Here is an 11,244-nt window from a genome sequence, read left to right on the forward strand (position 1 = left end):
ACCAACAAGATTGAATATCTTATTAATAGCAAAACATACAGATTAATAACCATTCAATCAAAATCAACCAATCCACCAATGATAAACTCATATAGCCCACAACATTGACAATAAAACCATCCATCCATTCCCCCCCCCCATCAATAAATAAGAACTGAAACTGCATATCCCAATTAAAATAAAAGAACACAAGTCATTCGTTTGATTCATGAATTTCAAATTAGATATAAAACTCAACTGCCAACACATAGCTCCGACAAGTCAAGTAACATGGCTAATGAATTGATACAAAACCACAAGTAAAACAACCAAAACAGATGCATAGTGTTTTGTTGAAAGTATGAAAATATGTATACATGGTCTTCTAATTTCTTGGCTACGTACGTAAGACTCTAGAGCAAGCTACTGATCAGATAACAGAGACTGCTTAATTATACGCAGATCTATACCTGCGAAACCCACTTTAATTTATATGCTCAAATAAGATTTTATCTCATACGGTTGCTGCTACGCGAGCATCCACTTACTTTGTTCTCCAACATCTTTATTAGAAAGCAAGCAGGCAGCTAGGAATATATATGTTATTAATAGAATTTATCTATGTTAATTAAGGTTAAGCACACATATTAATCATGGGTTTCTTTTCGGATTACGAGAAGATGACCCATGTGTGGTTTTCAAATCTTATCCCAAAACCCACCCTTGTAATTCAAGCTTTCTAGTGATGCATGGTTTAAACCAATTGTCTATATATAGAGAGTCTCTCCTTGTTTGAAAAACTCATTCATTCATCTGCTGCTTTGATAGCTAGCTAGCTAGAGAAGTTACAAGTTCGGCAATTACATAATTTTAAGTGTGAGGAGCAAAAAAAATATGGAGAGTACCCGCAAGCAGAAAGGTTTCATGGGAGGTAAGCTTCTCATCAAGTCTTTGTTCAACAAAACAGATGCATAGCCAAGGGATATTATTGTTTAGAAATAAGTCAAAAACCCTGCATTAAGAAACAAAAGAGATGGCCATTCTTCTGGATTTTGCATGTATAAGAAGGAAGATTAGTTCCACATCTAATCAAGTCTGTGAACCATAATGAGCCAACATGAGTCAACAGAAGTCAACAGAACTCATTAAATTGGATTTCTTACACTTATGCAAGCAGGGGAATAAATTAAGTGTCCTAAAGACCATGTGCAGAAATGATGATGTAGACAATTAAAAGGAAGAAGCAGAGGGTTTCTCTTCTTTTTGTGTGTCTAATTATTTATTTTTTTTTTTTTTTTTGGGGGGGGGGGGGGGAGAGAAGGCAAGTTGGCTGCATTTGTAAGAAATTTAATTTTCATAGACACAACTGAAACAGATATAAAGATAGAAATTCACACCATATTGAACAAATTCACACAACACTCTATACATTTTGGTTTCGATAAGCAACAACTGCTTAATTCAAAACAAAAATAGGAAATCAAAGAGAAGAAATGGACTAATTCATCTTCAAAACAGATCTGAAAAGAAAAAAACCATAACCAATATCGATATTCATGTAGAAGAAAGGTCTCCAGTCAGATCTTTGTACATTGATGTACACTACTTAAATCAGATACTCAATCAACATGGATATAGGTGGGAATAAAAAATCACAATTCAGATTGTCATCCCTACTCACAGGAGACTAATACAGATGGAGTTTTCTGCACACCATGGAGTTGATTTGACAAAACTGTCTTAGAATGACAGAGCTATATCCAAGCCAAGGATGGGCAAACCATAGTAATCTAACAAGGTAGAAGACAAAACAAAAGAAAATGGAAAAAGAAATCACAGAAGTTTGTAGCTGAAAAGTAGCAAATCAATGACATCTACTTTTAAATATGTGCTCTTTAATGGCTGGAGGTTCTCCGGATAATGGTTGATTGGTCCATGAAAGATGCAACCGCAAGCCAAAACCAAACAATGGATCGGATAACAGGACATTAGAGCTTAACAAAGAATAAATCATAGATTGCAGTGAAGGCATATAAGAGAGAGATGTTACCTGCAGAAATGGGGTGAATGAAGCTAGAAAAAAACCGATGGAGCTCAACAAAACACCAGTGCTCGACGACGAAACGAGCCCTCGAGTTGGAGCAACAAGCCGCCCGACGATGACGGAACCCTAGCGAGAGACAAAGAGGTGTTGAGACAAGCTGAGCCCTCGAAGCTGGAGATCAACAAGCTGCTCGACGATGACGATGACGGAGCGGAAGCCCTAGCAGAGACGAAGAGGTGTTGAGAAAATTTGAGCCCTCGAAGCTGGAGATCAACAAGCTGCTCGACGATGACAATGACGGAACGGAAGCCCTAGCAGAGACGAAGAGGTGTTGAGAAAATTTCACGATAAAAGTGATTCTGAAAGTGAGTCAATCATATTTATACCCCAGCTTCGAAACGATGAGTCTATTTGGAGACCACCTCAAGAGGTGGTTTCCAGTGGATTTGATTTTTTAGGCAAAAACGTGGATCCGAGCTGATTCATGATCCCCTTAGAATCAGACTCATTTTTAAACCAAACACGTTTTTTTGTTAGACTCATGATTCCCTGGAATCTAATTCCAGGGAATTGCGGAACCAAACGCCACCTAAAGCTTCCCATGATAAGCATATCTTGACTGAAAGGTATACCCCTCATTTGTCTTCCTTGTTTAGCATGCATGCATTGAGGACATTGCATTACTTAAGTGTGGGGGGGGGGGTATAGCTTCGTTGTAGATTTTAACTTTGACTTTGGTTAGTATACATATTTTTTCAATTGCAATGATATGTGAAATGAGAGTGATTTTGGTACCCATTGTGAACACATAAAAACCCTGTTGAGAGGAAGGTAACTTGTATATATGTTCAGATAGGACTTTCCTTAGAAAAATAAAAGACCCTTAACTTAAGGCGTTGGACCATCTATGAGTTTTGTGGGTCCTTGTTTCTTTGGCTAGAAGTTGAGATCAATTTTGTGTATGGCATGAAAAAAGAAAAGAAAAGAAGAAGAAAAAGAAAAAAAAAGAGTAGAAAGTAAAAGTTGAATTCCTTGGAACTAGACAGTGCACTCCGACTCAGGAATCGAGGTGACTTGATCGAAACTCTTAGGAGGAGATTATTGAAAAGAACTCTCGCATCACTGTCTATGTGGGCATATGCAAAGCAAAGCTACAAAGTAACTTGGGTTTATGGTGTTTGCTCCACCATGTCATTCAAGCCAACCGTAGTGGAGTAAAGTAGAGTTCACTACTCAAAAGAAAAAAGAGAGATAAATACAAGTGTCATCAATGCTTTGGTAAAATTGTTTGGTCAAAAATACTTCAAAACCTTAGTCCTTGGTCCCCTTACTATATGAGTGGTTTTGCTTAAAGGAGAGGTGTACTTGAAAGATATAAGGTGAGTCTTTGATTGAGATATATGCTTTGTCTCAAGAATCAATATGGGGTAATAAAGTTCAAGTGTGGGGGATCTTAAATCAATGGTGAGAAAAATTGTCATAGCTATTGATTCTGTATAAGTACTTACCAATTGTTAGAGTTGGAATTTGCAATGTTTTATTTTGAGCTAAAATTGGAATTTTGGATGTACATTCACTGCAAACATCCACGAGACAAAACTCGTCCTCTAGGGGTAACCTAGTGGTTTAAAAGCCTGTTGCACATGCTAAGTGTAACTGTGATTCCTACAAAAGTGAGTTAGGATTTATTTTGTTGCACTAGTTTCTTACCTGCATTTGTATTTTTCTTTAATTTTTGCTTGAGGACAAGCTTAGTCTAAGTGTGGTGGAATCTGATGAGCACATTTATGTGTGAAATCTTAGGGTATAAAGCATGCATTTTATACACTTAGAGTGGAGTTATCTTGGGTTTTATGTTGTTTTTGCAGATTTTAGGACTTTTCAAGATTTAAGTAAATATTTGGAGTTTTGCGCTTGAATCATACTATTTTACACGTCAAGAAGTCCATTCAAATGATCAAATGCTAAAATGGGTCTGATCTGGAGCATGATGAGCTAGAGATGTGTGATTATGAGCCAACTCCAAAATATTGAAGAGATAAAGAAGGCAAATTTGATCTACGGCTGAGATTTTAAATCAAATCTACAAAGATATTATTGAGAGAGTCCAAATTGAAAAGAGTCCTTGCATACCTCAATATTTTATTTCCTATCTTGGATTTAATTAAAGAAAGAAAAAGAGGAAAAATAATTATACTCAGAAAGAAAAAGAGGAAAAATCCCGTTTTTGAATGCCTCAGTCTAGTTTCGATCAAACCCTTCATCAAACGGTCATCCGATATCTGATCGTGCTGATTTTTGGAGGAGAGCTTCACGACTACTTAAACCTCAAATCCAACGGTGGAATTATGCATCTGATCTCTCTAAGTTGGTGCGATTAGTACATCAAAATCCTAATTGGTTGAGTCAGATACAAACCATGAGTTTTATTCAAATTCAGTCTTGCTTCGTATCTCATGTAAACTCTATAAAAGGAGAGCATACTCCATCAAAAGGGAAGGTGTTCTAGAGCTTAGTAGAAGCATTTTTTATTCTCTCTTCAGTTTATTTAGGTTTTCTTTAGTTTTATTTGCTTGCATTTTGAGATTTTAATTTCTAGATTGAATGTTTAGGTTTAATTTATGTAATGCAATTCAAGTTCAAGTTTCAAGTTTTTAGATTCATTTTTCTCTGGGTCTAGCAATTGCGGATTTATATCGTTTTAGATCTAGATCTGATTGTTAGAGTTGGTTGAGACTCGAATCATTTGTTCAATTCACAAGTAAGTAACCTTCTTTATTAATCTTCTCTCCTCCCTCCATTCCCGCTTCTATCTACCCCTCCATATTCTTAATTTAGGATTTACTTTCAGCATTTACTTATTGTTCTCCCATCCCCTGGATCCTTGATCAGAGATGCCTACAGTTGTGCCTCTCTTTGGTTGAGACTTCCTTTTTACTTTCTGCAATTTACTTTTTGAATTTATTTATTGTTCTCCCTTCCCCTGGGTCCTTAATCAGAGATGCCTACAGTCGCCTCTCTTTGGTTAAGGTTTCCATTTTACTTTCTGCAATTTACTTTCTGCAATTTCTTTTTCTCTAACATTCATTCCCTCGATCGGTGGACTGTAAGCTACGGCAAAGGGTTCATGGTCAAAGTCATTATTATTATACTCCCTTTCCCTCGATCCAGAGCTGACACTCGGATTACTTACCTATTCCTTTTAGTTTTATTGTTCGCATTTTTTTGCTGTTTTTTATTTATGCATTGATTGTGTTTGCTTTATTTTTCATTTTAATTCGATAGCATTAGATGTATGGATTAGGATCGTTTAGTTTAGTTAATTAGTTTAACAAAAATTGAATCATTCCACTCTCGCATTACTATTAAGAAGTTGAATTCTAAGTGGCATATCTCCCTGAGATCGACTCGTTAGCTACACGATACCATGCGCTTGCGGTTACTTTTAAATTTCACAAATAAATAACAACCCAAAGCACATATAACAAACCAAACTTATCAAACTGACCACTTTCATTAGAAAATTTCTGTTTGAGCACATAAAAGGAGAGCCACTCACAAGCCACAGCCCACAGGTATTTGAAGTTTATTTCAGACCACAATATAGAATTGGTACAGCCACCACATCCATATTGTACTCCACGTTAGTTTAGATACTGTTTGGGGATTTAGTTGTCCATTAATTACTCTCACTCAATTTGAACCCCAAGATAGCTTCCCCTAATGGGACCCAACATTAATATTTTGTTGAAAGAAAATCAACCATGACTTGAACGAAGAGAAGAACAATCCCCAGAACTCAAGGTAGATCTATTTATAAGAAGCAAATCCTTCTCATTAGAAACAGATCGAGGAAGGTCAGCAAGGATGATTAAGTCACCACTCTCTGCTCTATCTTCTGTACTTTCTGCGTTTCTGTTTTTGATTTCCTCTGTAGTTGCAGTTTCACACCCAGACCAATCAAGCAACTTTCTCAAATGCCTCTCTGCCCATTCTCAATCCTATGTTCCAATCTACACTAGAACCAATTCTTCTTATTCAGAAATCTTAGAATCCAAGGTTGACAACCTCAGATGCTATTCCTCTCCAAAATCAAAACCTCTGCTCATTGTTACAGCCAAGGAGGAATCCCACATCCAAGCAACTGTTTATTGCTCCAGAAGATATGGTTTACAGTTCCGAGTTCGAAGCGGTGGACACGATTACGAAGGCCTTTCGTACGTGGCAGATGCTCCATTTGTTATGCTTGACATGAGGAATCTAAGAGCAATCAATGTCAGTACAGAGGATAACACTGCATGGGTTCAGTCTGGTGCACTTCTTGGTGAAGTCTATTATACAATTGCACAGAAAAATAAGAATCTTGGTTTCTCAGCAGGACTTTGTCCTACCATAGGTGTTGGAGGACACTTCAGTGGAGGTGGGTTTGGTACCCTGGTGAGAAAATATGGTATTGCTGCTGATCATATCATCGATGCTCGAATGGTGGATTATAGGGGAAGAATCCTCACCAGAGCAACCATGGGGGAAGATCTCTTTTGGGCAATCAGAGGAGGTGGTGCTGCAAGCTTTGGTGTTCTAATCTCATACCAGATTAGTCTTGTTCCTGTTCCATCTACTGTCACTGTTTTTGGTGTTTCAAAAACAATAGAAGATGGTGCTACCCAGGTTCTCTATAAATATCAACAAGTTATTGATAAGCTACCAGAAGAAGTCTTCATCAGAGTTTCCATTCTTCCTACTACCAATAAGAATGGGAACAAAACAATACTGGTAGCATTCAATTCTCTGTTCCTTGGTAGTGCCAAACAATACCTTCCATTGATCACCAAAAGCTTCCCAGAATTGGGTGTTACAAGCAAGGACATGAAGGAGATGTCTTGGATCCAATCTGTACTTTATTTCGGGGGCTACACCAATGGCGAACCAATCGAGACGTTACTTGACAGAACACCACAATTCAAAGGCTACTTCAAGGCCAAATCGGACTTCGTCAGGGAGCCAATACCAGAAAGTGGATTGGAAGCTCTATGGAAAACACTACTAGCAGGAGATACATTCTTGATGTTCTTCCTTCCTTTTGGTGGAAGAATGAATAACATTTCAGAATCTGCAATTCCTTTCCCACACAGGGCTGGAAACATATACAGCATTCAATACGTTGCAAGATGGACAGAACAAGAAAACCCACAAGCTGAAAAACATATAGCTTGGGTTAGAAAGCTGTATGACTTCATGGCTCCTTATGCTTCCAAAAACCCAAGAGCTTCATACCTCAATTATAGGGATCTTGATCTGGGCAAGAATGTTGTTGGACAAACAAGCTATTCTAATGCTAGGGCTTGGGGTTCTAAGTATTTCAAGAACAACTTCAATCGCTTGGTGCATGTCAAGAGCATGACTGATCCAGGCAATTTCTTCAGAAATGAGCAGAGCATTCCACCATTGAACATACATGTAGAGGGTGGCCTTATTAATTAATAAGGTCCCTTAGTAATAGTAGGAAAGAAAAAATGGAATAAAGTCATCGAAGGGGTCATGAACATGTTTAGATAGGGTAGTTTAGTACTTCTATATTTATATATTTTTTTAAATGTGCGTTGTAATAAATGTGAGTATGTGTTGGCAGTTACTTTATGTGATTTAGGAATTGGTTCAGTAAGGGTTTGTCAATAGTTGAACCGGGTCCAACCTAGTGAGAAGGGAATGGCCTAGATGTTAACAGTGTAGATGGTATTCCGTTGATTACATGTCTACTGGGGAAGGGATTGTTGTCTAAGCCTCATGGAACCTGCATCCTCACAAGCATTGATTAGTTAAGTAACAGTTTTCCAATGCAACTTAGGCAGCAATTTTAGCTAAGAGACTGTTTTGATACTTGATGTTAGATTACATCTGTGATCCATTGACCATTGTATCAAGGCATGCCCGCTCCTTTTACACATGACTACTCAAGGAGGGGGGGGGGGGAATGGGCAGAGATGAAGAAAATGATGTTGTCAGAGAAAAGTGAAAGAAGCTGACTTGGAAGGATTTTTTGATGCCCGCTCCTTTTACACATGACTACTCAAGGAAGGGGGGGGGGGGGGGCGAGGAGATGAAGAAAATGATGTTGTCAGAGAAAAGTGAAAGAAGCTGACTTGGAAGGATTTTTTGATGTGAACTGAATACGCATGTGTATGTCGTTTATGGACTTCTATACTTATAGCAATGTATTACAAGTTCTAACTTACCTACCAACTTTAACCACATATCAATAAAAGGGATGAGTTTTTTTTTTTTTTTGTCAGAAATGGAGAAGTGTTATATATCTAAAAGGAAGCCACAAAGCAACTTACAACGTAGATAATCAAACAGTAAAACCCAAGACAGAAAAGGGGGTAGGGAATGATGATAGTTAAACCAATCTTGGATCTTGGCTACTTCTTTGGCGATTTCGCCAGCTGCATAATTGGCCTCTCGATGTATATGCGAGAAAATGCATGCATCAAAGGAGGTTGTTAGATGAAGGATGTCTGAGATAAAGTGTGATATTTTCCAAGTAGGGCGCATCTAAGGAAAGACATTAGAGTTTGATTATCACTCTATACATGAATATGGGAGATGTGAAGATCGAGAGCCGGTAGAAGGCCTTTGTGGATTGCCTGAGCTTCCGCTACCGAAGACTCCTGTTTCCCTGTACCCTGTCCATAAGCAAAAATGACTTGCAAATTGTGATCTGTAGCTCTGCCACCAATGCCTGAGAGTTGAGGGTTTTGGAATGAGGATCTGATAAGCATGTATTTACCATTATTTATTTGATTTAATATCCCACACTTATTTAATTAAAGAGAGCTAATAGAGTATTTTTGTGTATTTTTCAGGAATAAGGTGATTTGGTTATTAGAGATAATATGGAGTAAATTTGGCAAATATTTTAGATATTTGTGGATTTTAAATCATGGCATTCAATCTTACTGCCCAAGAAATCATGAAAAGTAAGATCTTAGTCAAATTGGAAACAGGTGGAGGTCTAAGGAACAAAATTGATAATAAATCTGAAAATCGGGTAAACAAACCTACCTTCAGTATTTTGGTTATCTCTCTCGTATGAGTTTTGATTTTGGTGATTCAAGATGCTATAGAACGATATTGAAAATATCTACAACATTCCAGTTTTGAGTTTTTCCAAACTCCGAAAGAATAAAGGTCAAATCTATGGGTAAAGAGGGGGATTCATTGTGTGTGGGAGACTCTCTCTCTCTCTCTCTCTCTCTCCCTATGTTTCATCTTTATTTTTCTTATGAACTTTGTGATAATGAGTAGCTAGTTCCTTTTCTTTGATGAACCATGCTTATTTCATTAATTTGATTGTTCTGTATCTTCTAGTTGATTGTGTTTGAGTTTGGCCAAAGATGTTCTATAGCTCAGCAAACTAAGCGTGCCAAGCTTCCACGAAGGACGGTAGTCTTGCGAAGATAGGGCATATCTAGGAAGACCATCCCTAATTTACATTGAAAGTGTAGAGTTATATTAGTTAGGGAAAAGCATTGGGGATTCGAAATCCCAAAGATCTTCACATATTCATAGTTTACCTTTTTGCATTAATTAGTAGATTTAGTTTAAATTTAGTTTTGTTGAATTCAATCTTAGTAACTTAGCCTTTTAGTTCCCCGTAGTTCGACCCCGTACTTTTTGTTTACTAGATTAGTATAGGATTTTATTTTATTTGGTTAGCGACACGATCAAATTTTGGCGCCGTTGCCGAGGAACCAAAGCATGGTTTCTAGGATTGATTTTTGTCAATTAGGCATAAATTTTAGAGTAATTTTAGAGTTTTCAATTTCTAATTTTTTTATTTTTTTATTATTTAACTAATTTTTTTTTCTTTTGTTTTGTATGTAATTGCAAGAGTAGCGATTCGATAATTAGTTTAGGTTGTTATCTTTTATTTCTTAAATATAATGTATTTAGGACTTTTCAATTATAATATTTGCATTAGATTGAGTTGTTTAGGTTAATTTTAAAAAAATCTCCATCCCTCAGATCCCACATGTGTAACTTTTGTTCGAAAGACCACCTGAATTGCGCTTCAGGTACGTCCTAAACTCTCCCTTTTGCTATAGTTATTTTCTTTTAATTTTACTTATTTAGGTTTTTTTCTTTCTTTTTCTTCTTCACATATTCATAGTTAACCTTTTTGCATTAATTAGTAGTTTTAGTTTAAATTTAGTTTTGTTGAATTCAATCTTAGTAACTTAGCCTTTTAGTTCCCCGTAGTTCGACCCCCGTACTTTTCGCTTACTAGATTAGTATAGGATTTTGTTTTGATTGATTAGCGACACGATCAAATTTTGGCGCCGTTGCCGGGGAACCAAAGCATGGTTTCTAGGATTGATTTTTGTCAATTAGGCATAAATTTTAGAGTTTTTAATTCTAATTTTTTATTATTTTTATTATTTAACTAATTTATTTTTTTTTTTTTTTGTAAGTAACTGCAAGAGTAGCGATTCGATAATTAGTTTAGATTGTTATCTTTTATTTCTTAAATATAATGTATTTAGGACTTTTCAATTGTAATATTTGCTTTAGATTGGGTTGTTTAGGTTAATTTTAAAAAAATCCCCATCCCTCAGATCCCACATGTGTAACTTTTTTTCGAAAGACCACCTGGATTGCGCTTCAGGTACGTCCTAAACTCTCCCTTTTGCTATAGATATTTTCTTTTAATTTTACTTATTTAGCTTTTTTTCTTCTTCTTCTTCGTGTGTATGCATGGTCATCGATCCCTAAACCTTGAGTTGACCTCACTTGACTTAGAGTTAGAAGAGAACTTGGCCAACCTTAGAAGGCAAAGAACCATGGCAAACTATGAGCCTCCAATGAGGCCCTTGAGTGAGCATTTCATTCCTACGATATATACTCCGGTTTCTTGTATTAAGTTGCCTGACATAGAGGCGGCTCAATATGAGATCAAATCTAGTGTGATTCAAATGCTACCATCTTTTTATGGACTTGCCAATGAAGAGCCTTATAAGCACTTAGATGAGTTTTTAGAGGTGTTCTTCACGATTAAAATTCAAAACCTCTCAGTTGATGCTTTAAGGTTACTTCTTTTCCCATTCTCCCTTAAAGATAAAGCTAAGCATTGGCTTCATTTTTTGGACAATGTTAAAATTTCTACTTGGGCAGAAACGCAACAGGAGTTCCTTAAAAAGTTCTTCCCCATTGGCTGTACTAAT

At 36.8% G+C, this 11,244-nt stretch overlaps 1 pseudogene; it reads left to right on the forward strand.

The window, feature by feature from the left end:
- Positions 1-5,888: 5,888 nt before the first annotated feature.
- LOC148998580 (tetrahydroberberine oxidase pseudogene) lies at positions 5,889-7,619 on the forward strand (annotated as a pseudogene).
- The last annotated feature ends 3,625 nt before the right edge of the window (positions 7,620-11,244 follow it).

This window comes from Hakea prostrata, unplaced genomic scaffold, assembly GCF_041222555.1.
Source record: "Hakea prostrata isolate BN-2017 unplaced genomic scaffold, UWA_Hpros_2 contig_278, whole genome shotgun sequence".
Classification (NCBI taxonomy): domain Eukaryota; kingdom Viridiplantae; phylum Streptophyta; class Magnoliopsida; order Proteales; family Proteaceae; genus Hakea; species Hakea prostrata.